The sequence below is a fragment of the Camelina sativa genome, chromosome 9 (assembly GCF_000633955.1).
Source record: "Camelina sativa cultivar DH55 chromosome 9, Cs, whole genome shotgun sequence".
In the NCBI taxonomy this organism is placed as follows: domain Eukaryota; kingdom Viridiplantae; phylum Streptophyta; class Magnoliopsida; order Brassicales; family Brassicaceae; genus Camelina; species Camelina sativa.
In genome coordinates, this window is record NC_025693.1 from 11,921,117 (window position 1) to 11,933,842 (window position 12,726).

At 36.9% G+C, this 12,726-nt stretch overlaps 1 pseudogene; it reads right to left on the reverse strand.

The window, feature by feature from the left end:
• Positions 8,423-11,423, reverse strand: LOC104710857 (annotated as a pseudogene).

Genomic DNA, 12,726 nt, shown 5'->3' on the forward strand with positions numbered 1-12,726 from the left:
GATTTAAGTTTGGGGGAGGGTTTGAGATAGCATTTGACATTGTGTTTTGTTTTCTTATTTCAATTTTGTAGCATAATCATGTTAGCATTTGCATAGCATCTAAGGCATAGAAAAACCCTAAAAATTTGAAATTTTTTTGCAAAAATCTTTATAAAAAAAAGAGTGTTCATGTAGTTTGCATTGCATTTTAGGATCTTGTTTAGCATGTTTCATGTAGGATTGTTTAATATTTGCATTAGGGATCTATGATAAGTTTTGCCTTGTTAGCTTGCTTAATTCACTAAACTAGGATCAATGCCCAAGTTAATAGTACTTTGATGCTAGTTGAGTAGTTAGAAGCATAAGATTGAACCAAACCTTGAATTCCTGCATTGCATTTGGTCTAAATTGAAGCATGTTGTGATTTGATGCCATTTCCTATTTATAAGAACCTAATATTGACTTACAATTATCAATGTGTGCATTGCTTTAAACTCATGAATACCATATACATATTTGAATCATCTTTCTCCTTTTTACCACTCTTGTTGATCCAAGTAGCTGATTAAACTATTAAAATCAGTTTCCCCTACCCATAACCAACCCTTCTTTCACGCCATGTTTATTCTTCTGTGTGTGAGGCCTATTTTTGGGATTGAGCTTGGTAGAAAGTGTTAGGTTTGAACTGACAAGAGTAAAGCCTTGTGTAGTTCTAGTTTGCAATTTTCAAACTAGATAGGACTAGGTGGTTCACTTGTTGGGTTTGGGACTTGGCTGTTTTGAAAAGAAAAGAGGAAAAAGAGAAAGAAAAAGAGTAGAGTCTTTAAGAGGAGAATGTGTTTAAAAAAAATTCTAGTGAAAGGATGGGAAGTAAAAATATATATATATTGAAGATGGTTCTAGTTAAAGAAAAGAAAAGAAAGAAAAGAAGAGTCTAGCAAAATGCTTGTATGTCTTAAGAATAAGAAGAAAAGAGAACCATAGCAAATAAGTAAGAATCTCCCATCCCACTAGAAAGATCAAATAAGAAACCTCTCCTAAGACTTGAAAACCAAAAGAGAAAAGGGTGAAAGAGAAGAGAAGAAGTTAAAAGGGTAGCACTAGGATCATTTGGGTTTAGATTGGTAGGATGAATACTTTGGGTGCCTTTGGGTAGACAAGGTTTTGTTCTTGTATGTGTCTAAGTGTTCTTACCTTTAGCATTCTTCTAAAGCTCAATCCATTTTTATGAGAGAACCTTGATATTGATAAGCTTCACTCTAAAGAGAGACCACCATTGTCTCAAAACCTTTATCTCCAAGCCAAATGAGTTTTAAGCATTGCATAGAATTGATTCATGTTCTTGATTAATGAATGTTAAAGGAAATGGTTGATTTGAATGCATGTGGACATCTAAGGCTCAAATCAGTAAAGGTTGTGATAGGCTTGTCTAAAATCTTTAAGTACAGCTCATTCAACTTGCATCATAGTACTAGTAACTTGGACATTGATTCTAGTTGGTCTATTGGCAAGCTTTAGGAGCTGAGATCCCACTTTTAAACCTCACCTTCCTTCTTATGTCTTGATTATTTGCTTGAGGGCAAGCAAAGACTAAGTTTGGGGGTGTTGATGTTCATATATTTTACCCTGTTTTCCCTTAGTATATTCACATATTTTGCTATCCATTTTAACCATTATTGCTTAGCTTTAGGACTGTTCTTGCATTAGAGTATAGTTGCATTGCATTTGCATCTTTTTCATGCATAAACAGGTGATTTTGGAGCTTAAGGAGCATGGAAGCAATGCTGAAGAGAAGTGAAGCAAACAAGAGGAGAAAGCAAGAGAGTTAAGGCTGAAGAACCAAGGTCCGGAGTCCCACTCGACTGTCCACTCGACCAGACACTCGATCGTGTGCGGAGAGAGACTCGACCGAGTGGAAGAAGCAGAAGAAAAGCCAACTCGACCGGTCACTCGACCGAGCACCGGGTCGAGTTGGCCGAGCCGCCTAGCTATTTTGTCTTTTAGTATTTTTAAGGCTTCCACTACTTTTCCTATTTAAAGACCTTGTACCCTGCAGCCACCAAGAGTCCAGCTTTTTAGATAGTCAAAAACCTAGTACTTGCCCTTTTGGGAAAGAATTTACTTTTGCATTTTTATTTTCTTAGATCTTGTACCTCCTTGAAGGAGAAAAACAAAGAATTCTTGGATTTTGTTGGTTCCATAACTTTCAAGATATTAAGAATTCGTGTTTGATTCCTTCTTCAATATTGTAGTTCTTTGCTTTATCTTTCTATTGATGCAAGTTTCGGTATTTTCTGGGTTTATGACTTTATTGTTCATCATGTGTGATTGTGAGTAGTTTCCTTAGCTCTTAGGGATGGTTTAGGTTGGATGGATGTTGTGGTTATTTGATTTGGTCAAGATTGATTGTTTTAGATCTCTTCTAAGGTAGATATTCTTAATGCTGATCCTATAACCAAGAGGGTAGGGTTTGATCTCAAGCCTCTTAACATCACACCAATGTCTAAGGAGCATAGATGAGGCTAGATCTAGAGACTATCATTAGGCTTGCTAAGAGATTAGAAGTCTTGTTTGATTTTTGACATATTGCTTAATGCTAGCTTGTATAGGTTCTTTACTTTGTGAAAACAAGTCTAGAAATATAGGAGCTTGATTGTTTTTGCCATGAGAGTGGATTAACATGTTCTTGGAGATATTGTCTAGAGATTAGCTCATATTGGTTGAGGTTTGTTGGTCAAGTTAGATAACAACAATATGAAGTCCAACCCATGATTCCATCCCTAAGACCTTTCTTGTTTATTTATTTCCTAGCTTAAATCCTGTTGTTTGATCGTTGTTTGATTCGCTTTTGTATTGCTCTGTTTTACTGTCTTTGCTCTGTTCTCGCGTTTGTCCAGCTCGACCCTGTACTCGATCTACACTCGATCGAGTGCTTGCTCGAGCTCATCCCCAGAATTCTTGTTTATGCTTTGTAATTGTCCTGTCTTACTTCCTGTTTCATTCTAGTTGCATTTCTGTTGCATTCACTTAGTGTCATGTTCATTACTTGCCTTGCATTAGTTCAATACTTGCATTTACTATAGTTTCTATTTCTGTTCTTATTGCATCATAGCTTTGATTAGTCTGTTTTCTTTACATTTAGTATCCATCTTAGTAGCTTTTACATTCTGCATTTTACATTTCATCAATAGGTTGTTAGTGACAAACATCCTTCATACTTGGCTTGACTTAGACATTTATGCACATCCTGATTGCTTGCAAACTCTTAGATTGGATTGACACCTCTTATACTACAACTGCATAAGGGGAATTGAAACACCCTGCACTCCATTCATTCATCATTGATATCTCATCATACCATTCACCACACACACCACAAACATATGTGTTTTAGAGATACAGGGACACCAATTCAAGGCAGATTATTTTGCAATACCCCTGGGCGGTTTTGATGTTGTGTTGGGAATCCGTTGGCTCAATGCGCGTGGATGTGTTGTTTGGGATGGACTAGTTCGGACCATTGAGTTTGAACACAATAATAATCTTGTGAAATGGCAAAGGGAAGGTCACCAAAAAGAAAAGAGGGGTAGTTGTCAATGCCATTGCGAATGATAGTGGAACTCTTGAAAACTGGTTTGAGGCGGAGGAAGAGATCTTCACGACTAATGGCTTCTTAGGAAAGAAAGAAGAGCTTACACTACTGTCAAAACTTCTGACCAAGAGCGAGTCATCAAAGGAGCTGGGAGGGTTGCTAGCTGAGTACGGAGACTTGTTTGCAAAACCCTCTAGTCTGCCAACGCAGCGAGATTGTGACCATCGGATTCTTCTTGTTCAAGGAGCAAACCTGATGGCTGTGCGTCCTTACCGGTACCCACACTTGTTAAAAGATGAAATAGAGCGTCAATGTCGGGACATGCTGCGACACGGGGTCATTAGACCTAGTACTTCACCCTTCTCTTCGCCAGTGTTGCTGGTGAAAAAGGCAGATAACTCATGGAGGTTTTGCATTGATTATAGAGATCTTAATAAAGTGACGATCAAAGACATGTTCCCCATCCCGGTGGTCGATGAGCTTCTTGACAAGCTATATGGAGCTTGCTATTACACTAAACTTGATTTAGCTTCTGGATATCATCAAGTTCGCATGTTCGACGCTGACATCAAGAAAAGAGCATTTTGAACACATCATGGGCATTATGAATTTTTGGTTATGCCTTTTGGACTCTCCAATGCACCATCGACATTTCAAAGCCTCATGAATTCGGTATTTCAGGAAGTTCTTCGGAAATTTGTTCTTGTATTTTTTGATGATATACTTGTTTACAGTGCTTCATGGGCTGACCATTTAAGACATGTGAGGTGGGTTTTTGGGCGTTTACGAGAGCACAAGTTATTGCTGAAACATGCGAAGTGCTCGTTTGGACAAAAAGAAGTTGGTTATTTGGGACATGTCATCACAGCAGAGGGAATCAAAATCGATAACGCGAAAATCACCGCTGTCCAAGATTGGCCAACTCCAACGTCAACAAGAGCGGTTCGTGGGTTTTTGGGACTCTCTGGGTACTACCGCAAGTTCATCAGCGGTTATGGCATACTTGCAGCCCCATTGACCAGCTTACTTCGTAGAACTGGTTTTCTTTGGACTAGCAAAGCAGAAGCAGCTTTTCAATCCTTGAAGAAGGCACTATCCGAATCGCCGGTTCTAGCACTATCCGATTTCACTAGGGAGTTTGTAGTGGAGTGTGATGCGTCAGGTAGTGGGATTGGCACGGTTTTACACCAACATGATCACCCGGTAGCATTTTTTAGTCGTAAGTTGGCTGAGAGACATATGAAGCTTGCCGCGTACGAGTGTGAATTGATCGGACTCGCTAAAGTGGTGATTCATTGGCGGCCATACTTGTGGGGATATCATTTCTTAATCCGCACTGACCACTACAGCCTTAAGTTCATTTTGGAGCAACGGTTGTCCACAACACCACAAATACATTGGGTAAGCAAGCTATTGGGGTTTGATTTTCGGGTTGAATTTCGTGCTGGAATGGCTAATAAGGTGGCTGATGCCCTATCCCGACGAGATGAGGAAGAACAAGAGAATGTGTGTGCTATAAGTGCGATCAGCAGTTCAAGTAAAGGGATCCTAGCAAGACTGCGTATAGAGGTGGAAAAAACAGAGGCGCTAGCCAGGCTTCGGGATCAAATTAATCGGGGAGAGACGCCACAGGCTTGGGCGGTGCGTGATGGATTGATTTTTCATAAAGATCGCGCTTACCTTGCGTCTGAATCTGACTTGGTCCTTGAGGTAGTGTCCGGATTCCATAATTTTGGTCATGAAGGTGTTCAAAAAACAATGGATCATATCAGACGAGATTTCTATTGGAAGGGTTGGAAAAAGACGGTACAAGACTTTGTTGGAGATTGTCAGGTTTGCCAGAAAAACAAGTGGGAGATATTGCAGCCTGCAGGATTACTACAGCCGTTGCAAGTCCCAACTCAGGTTTGGTCAGATATTTCTATGGATTTCATTGAGGCTTTACCAAAGGTCAATGGCAAGACGGTCATTCTGGTGGTTGTTGATAGGTTCTCCAAATATGCACATTTCATTGCATTAAGTCATCCCTACACAGTGGGCTCGGTGGCCCAAGCTTTTTTTCGCGATATTGTTCGCCTTCATGGGATTCCAGAAACGATAGTGACAGACCGTGATAAAATATTTCGTAGTCTATTTTGGCGGGAGTTGTTTAAGTTGTTGGGGACAGATCTCTGTTTCACCATTGCTTACCGGCTTCAATCCGATGGGCAAACAGAGATTGTTAACTGGACATTGGAGATGTATCTTCGCTGTCTCACGGGAGACTCTCCGTCAAAATGGCTATCTTGGCTTCCTTGGGTTGAATATTGTTACAACACATCGTTCCACTCAGGTCTCAAGGCAACACCGTTTTAGGTTGTTTATGGTTGAGAACCTCCAAAAATTTTGGACTACACTGCAGGGAGTTCGCGTGTGGACGCTGTTGATGTGGCCTTAGCACAGCGTGATGAGTTTCTCGTACTAGCACGTGAACGGTTGCTAGAGGCTCAACAGCGTATGAAACTCCTGTATGATAAGCATCATAGGCTCCTTGAGTTCAATGTTGGGGATTGGGTGTGGCTACGGATTCAGCCATATCGCCAATTGACAGTATCCAAAGAAGCTTTTACCAAGCTGTCTCCAAAATACTATGGTCCATTTGAAGTCCTTGCTCGCATTGGTTCTGTTTCTTATCAACTGCGGTTACCCAAAGGGACAAAGATTCATGATGTCTTCCATGTTTCATTACTCAAGAAGCACAAGGGAGAATGTCCCACAGCTGCAGCGACCTTACCTCCAGTTCTTCACGGTCGTGTGGTTCCGCCAACACCATTGCGTCTACTAAGGGCAAGAATGAGGGGAGGGATTCGTCAAGTATTGGTACAGTGGACAGAAGATGAGGCTGATGATTCAACATGGGAAGAGGCGGCAAAGTTGTTCGAAGCTTATCGAGAATTGGAGCTTGAGGAGAAGCTCCTAGTCGAGGAGGGAAGTAATGATACGAGATATGGTATTACGTATCATAGGAGGAAGCCCAAAGCTTCTTGTTAGTCGGTTATTAATACTTCCTTTTATGATTAGATTAAGGTTTTGGTATTTTTACTTTTCTATTTAGCATAAGTCGGTTGTAAAAGCTCTATATAAGGAGATCTAAAGATCAATAAGAAATCATCTTCCAAACAATTAACCTAATTCTCTAAGCAAGAGACTTGGGTTAAAGGAAGTTAAGCTTTCAATCTCTTTGTTCTCTTTTGTTCTTGAGCTATAAACTACGGGTGCTACTACTAGAGCTAAGGCTAAGGCTTTGGCTCATAACACAGTCTTTACAAGTGACTTGAAATCTCACAAGTGGTTTCACTAGAAGCCGACTGAGAATGTTCTCCACTAGATCTGTTGGGAGAACAAACCAACTAAATTAATTTTCTACAAAAGCAACAGCATCATGAGATTTGTGGATTTTCTCTCCATGCGTCTCGGGTTTCTTCCCATTATAAGATTGATTGTCAAATAACCAAACTCGTATAGCAACACATTTTTCAACAGGTAGTCGACGGAAGTGGGCTATATTAGACTCTGAAATAGGACCTTGACCTTGCACTAACCGCTCTTTGAACTGTTTTCTAAGACTGTCTTTTACTTTTGCATGAGAAAACAACTTCCAATCAATAATTTGTTTCTTCTTGGTACAGTTTTAGCACAAGGTCTTTCCAAGGTTCTTCTCCTCCTTTTTTCTTAAGATCATTGGACTGTTTATCATCCATCTGCAGGATTTTTTGTGTAGATACCAAGAAACCAAGAAAAGATGGACACCACAAGCTGAAATTTGCTTTATAACATGTCCTCTGATTCCACTATCTTGCCTTTGTATCTCTGATTTTCATATGTCTCCATGTATCTCCTTCTAATTTACCTACTCTCCTCCTAGCTCTTTCTCTCACCCTGGCGATTCTTGATTTGATATTTCTTCTATTGTTAATCATCTGATTTTTTTTATTCTTAACTATGTTGTTAATACATAGTACATAATTTGGAATGAAATATTTTTTTTTGTATATATTTTTTTTTAAAATACAATTTTTGTAATTATAAATCTTATACAGTAAAACCTCTTTAAATTAATACTCTACAAATTAATAAACACTATAAATTAATAAATTTTGTTGGTCGCAAGTTGGGCTATTGTAAAAAATAACAAAATTCGATAAGATATTAAGATAATATTTTTAAAAAAAATTCGTATAAATTTACATATATATATATGTGCTGATATAATTAATAATATATGCTTTAAAATATTGAATTTTCTCTTAGCTCATATCTATAAAACAATTGATATGTTGTTTTTCAAACTATAATAAGTAAAATACTCTACAAGAAGTCATAAAATAGCTAATTTTTTTAAAGTTTTCAATTTCTAGATATGCATCATATTCATTATGATAGTTTTATAGACTATTAAAATACAAAATTGATATTATTATTCATAATTTGTATTTATGTATGTTATTTGTATAACTAAATTTGTCTATAGTATTTTTAATTTATTTTCAATTCTAAAACAATAAAATTTATAATAGTTGAAAGTTCAACCTTATTTTGGTAAAATTGTCCGAATTCATAATTTAAGAATTTTAAACAATTAAAAGTATATCTATAAAATAATAATTATTAATTTACACTATAAAATAATTATTATTAATTTATAGATAAATTAATATCACTATAAATTAATAAAATGTCATAGTCCCACCATTATTAATTTATAGAGGTTACCGTTTTACTGTATATGCCATTGACAAACAAAAAAAATCTTATATATGTCTCGCATATTTCAGAAAATTTATAAAATCTAGAGTTTGAACATCGATGATATGTTAAACAAATGTGGATGACATATTAGTAAATAATTCCTCATTCCATACAATATCAAACTTGTAGATTAATTATCACCAAGACCATATACAAAATATATAACATCCAGACAAATAATAAATGTATAGAATACTAGAAAGGATATATGAAGAGATACTATATAAAGCATACAATCAAAAATGATTAGTTTACGAACCTAAACCAGCAATGTAAGTGATACCAGTTGATGGTAACCACAGGTTCCCTTGTATGAATTGAGCTACCGTAAAGTTATTAGCCTCGGCCGAAGTATTCAACAAATGGTATCCTGGCCACTTAACACGACGGTCAATACTAGCCCCCGGTCCGCTGTTCATATACTCACCATAATACAATGTATCCAATGCAAAATCTCCGTTCCATTCGAGCCATCCTTCGGGCTTGAGAGCATCACTCATGTAGTTTTGCATGAACACTGTTCTAGAATACAATTTCCACGGTCGACCCAAGTAAGTAGCGGTTGTATTTAAGTTTGGAAGTAGGTCGGTATCAGCCGTTATGTTGCTAAATTGGATTGTGAAACCAGTTGGTTCGTTTGGATCTTTACGTCCTTGAGCCGTGATGCTGTTCTTCTGGTTTGGTAGNAGTTCAAAAATCTACTTCAATAGTAAAAGAAAACTTACAAAGATAAAATACCAAAATTTTTGATTCAACCATATACATCTCAGTTAAAAACTCATTCTAATATAAAAATTAACAATTTTAAAGTAATAATAAAATTATTATTCTAAGTAAGTATTGCAATATATTTTTAGAAAAATTAAACACGTAATTTTTTTAATCAAATTTTTGATATGATTAGATATTAGTATATCTGATAAAATTAATTTCTAGATAAAATAGGTGAAAAATGCTTAATTTATTTTACTAACCAAAAGTAGCAGACCGGAAAGTAGTCCAGCCGTCGATAAAACTCCGGTTACCGGTGATCACGGTGGCATCAATGCCGTCACCAACCATCATAATGTTCCATTTCTTCTTTTTAATCTCCACATTCTCCACATATACACCTCTTTTCACATGTATCACATATCTTTTCGTGCTATAGTCCGGTGCGGCCAACACCGCGTCACTTATCGTCTTGAAATTCCCAGTCCCATCTGCGGCTACAACCGCGTCAGCAACCGCTTGTGAGCTATCAGTTTGCAGCAACTTCCGATCACCGGGTTTAACCCATGAGGGAAACTTACTGAAGCCACTATGAGCGGTGGCCGTCGTGTGGGCTTTCATGGGCTTGGATTTGGGCTTAGAGGGAGGAGGGTGAACCATCGTTAGTAAATTTCGGACGGTAGAACTGACCCGGCTAAGACCACCGGCCACGACTTTTCTGATAATTCCATCAGTGCCTTCGAAGCCGTCGAGACACGTGTCTTGGTTAGAAAGTGCGGCGCTTATCCATGTCCTTAGATCCGAACCCACGTCCCCTGTACTGTTATCTTTACCTGACGGTGACAGGGTTATGTACTTCATTCATTATTCATTCATTTACATTTTACATCTTGTTACACAATCGTACAAATGTCTGATAATGTATTTGTAGCATTTAATCAGAGCATATTACTGTAGAGTTTAATTTTTTGTATCTTTTTTTGTTACTTAAGTTAATTTTGAAATGTGTTTCGAATGATTCCTAATATATATTGTGTACTCCTTTTAATTTATTTATTATTATTATTTCTTGTAACGGAAATTCTTTTATTTCTTTCCAAAATTCTAATTAATTCGAAACTCATCATGTGAACTGGCCACATAAAGTATATTTAAAGATCGACAATGCAATTAACTAACAGACGTAGTTTTTATATTCATATTATAATATCAAGATCCACATAAATGCAAGGTTTTTTGTTTTTTTTTTTCTTTCTTTTATAAAAAACTTATTAGTACGTTTACATTCATCTTTCTTTCTTCCTATAAAAGGGCAAGATTTCAAGGTTAACTTTGAAGCAAAATATTCTATACCCACGGGCCACGTCGAAGATTAATCACCGACGATAAGATACCAAATCACTTTCTTCTTTAAAGCAAAAAAAGTTCTGTGAATCCGATTCAGCAGAAGAAAAGTCTTGAAAGTTATTAAATATTTATTTAAAAGAGATGGAAAAGTAAAAACAAACAAAAAATAGGTCGGTTCGTTTCAATTGATGCTTAATAAATGGACTTGTGTGATGTTCTTTTCCGTCGGCTCCTAGTTGCACAGTACTACTACTACTACTGACTCAAACAAAACAAATAACATAAAAAATGGACTTATAATTGTAAAGCTACTAAACATAATAAATGCGAGTTATCGTGATTTTTATTAATTTTGTTAACTTTTTAATTTATTTTTTGGATAATTGATATTTGTAACTTTGTATTTAAGTTTGTAATATTGTTGAACATAGCATCTTTTCGAATGATCATATCTTTGTAACACGATTTTGCATGCAAAAAAAAAAAAAAAAAAAAAAAAANAGTGTAAAAAAGTTACCGTTGGGATTTTGAGAAGCAGAGATGATCCAAGAAAGCTCTTCGGCGGCGGAATCAAGAAGATCAACGCAATCAAGAATCGCACTGGATACTCGTGACTTCCCCACTTTCTTGTCGAACTTGGACACTATAGCTCCCGCTTTTTGTATAGCGTCAATGACAGTTTTGGCCGCTTCGGCGAATTCTGACGACGGGACTCTCAAACACTCCATTTGAACCAACCCATTAGAAGTAACCGCCTCTTTATGAGCGGAACATAAAGAGATGGTAAGAAAGAGGAAAAAGATCGGCGAACCGACTTGACGGAACATAGTCTTCTATCGGAAAACACAGAGGAAGTTAGAGTGTCTCTCTCACACTCTATGATATCTTTGTGAAGAGATTTAATTGACGAGTTGAGGTGAGTGATGTGTGATATTATTTATTTGTGAGAGCGAGCCAGAGAGAGAGAGAGGGTAATGGCTAGCTAGGCAATAAAAAAAGACGACATAGCCTCGCCTTTTATTCTACCGGTTATGGTTGAAACTATAATTAATCGATTTGGACAGCAACAAAATGTTAATTAGACTTTTGATATTCGTTGAAAATTTGTCGGACCACAAATCTACATGATTTGATAAAGGTTTCTGATTAGACTTGTGGATGCAATTATTTTTACTACGCAGATATTTTTACTAGCTAGTGATATATTGTTATTGTGTTATCATTTGGATTTAAAGTCTGACTAAAACATATAACCTAATAATGATTTGTGTTATCATATATTATCATTATGTAATCATCCCAATTCAAACGCGCGTAATATAAGTTTTTTACTTTTGTTTTACCAGAAAATATATATATATATATGTATATATATATATATATATATATATAGTTCTTGGTTAGTTCATCTTACAACAAAAATGGGTAGTCTAACTGTCCAAGGATGATACGTATTCCAAACTCATACCCATCTAAACTACGTACGAATCTAGTTTTTGGCTCTGACTGAACACGTAATGAAGCTAGAACTAATATTCGGATTCAAGGTATGGCCTCATGGCTACGTCAAGCATAGCTCCTGTTGTGGCTCCACAGGTGGAGAAGGCTAACAAGGTGAAGCCTCCTTTGGCTCTCAAAGGCGCTGCTTCCAGGAAGTTGAATGTGTACTTGCGTACAACACCAAAGAAACACCCTGTCCCTAAAGAAACTGGGGAAAAAGCAAACCCGAGGAACCAGGACTAGGAGAAGGGCCCCACAGGTGGAGTAAAGCCACCCAAATCAACCATGGATAAATGAAGATTTTAAGCTGGAATTGTCAAGGGCTCGGGAATAAAGCAACTATCGGATATCTCAGGAATTTGTGGGGAAAGCATAGGTCTGATTTTTTATTTTTATCTTAAACTAGACAACCTTTATCTGTTTTAGAACCTTTTGTTGGTCATTTCAGTTATTCAAATTTAAAAACGGTTGATCATATCGGTTGTAGTGGCGGTTTAGCCTTATTTTATAATAATATCTATGATGTTTCTATTTTATTTGAGTCAAATCGTTTGATTGATCTGGAACTCACTTATAAAGGTCATGTTATTTATTTTACCTTTATTTATGGCGACCCAGTTCCAACGAACCGTGATATTGTATGGGAAAGGTTAATACGGATTGGTTTATCTCAAGATTCTCCCTGGTTTCTTATAGGTGATTTTAATGAGTTAAAAGGAAAGCACGAAAAGCGAGACGGTAAACTCCGTCATGCATCTTCTTTTGTGAGTTTTAACACAATGATTCGGCATTGTGGATTACCAGAGTTT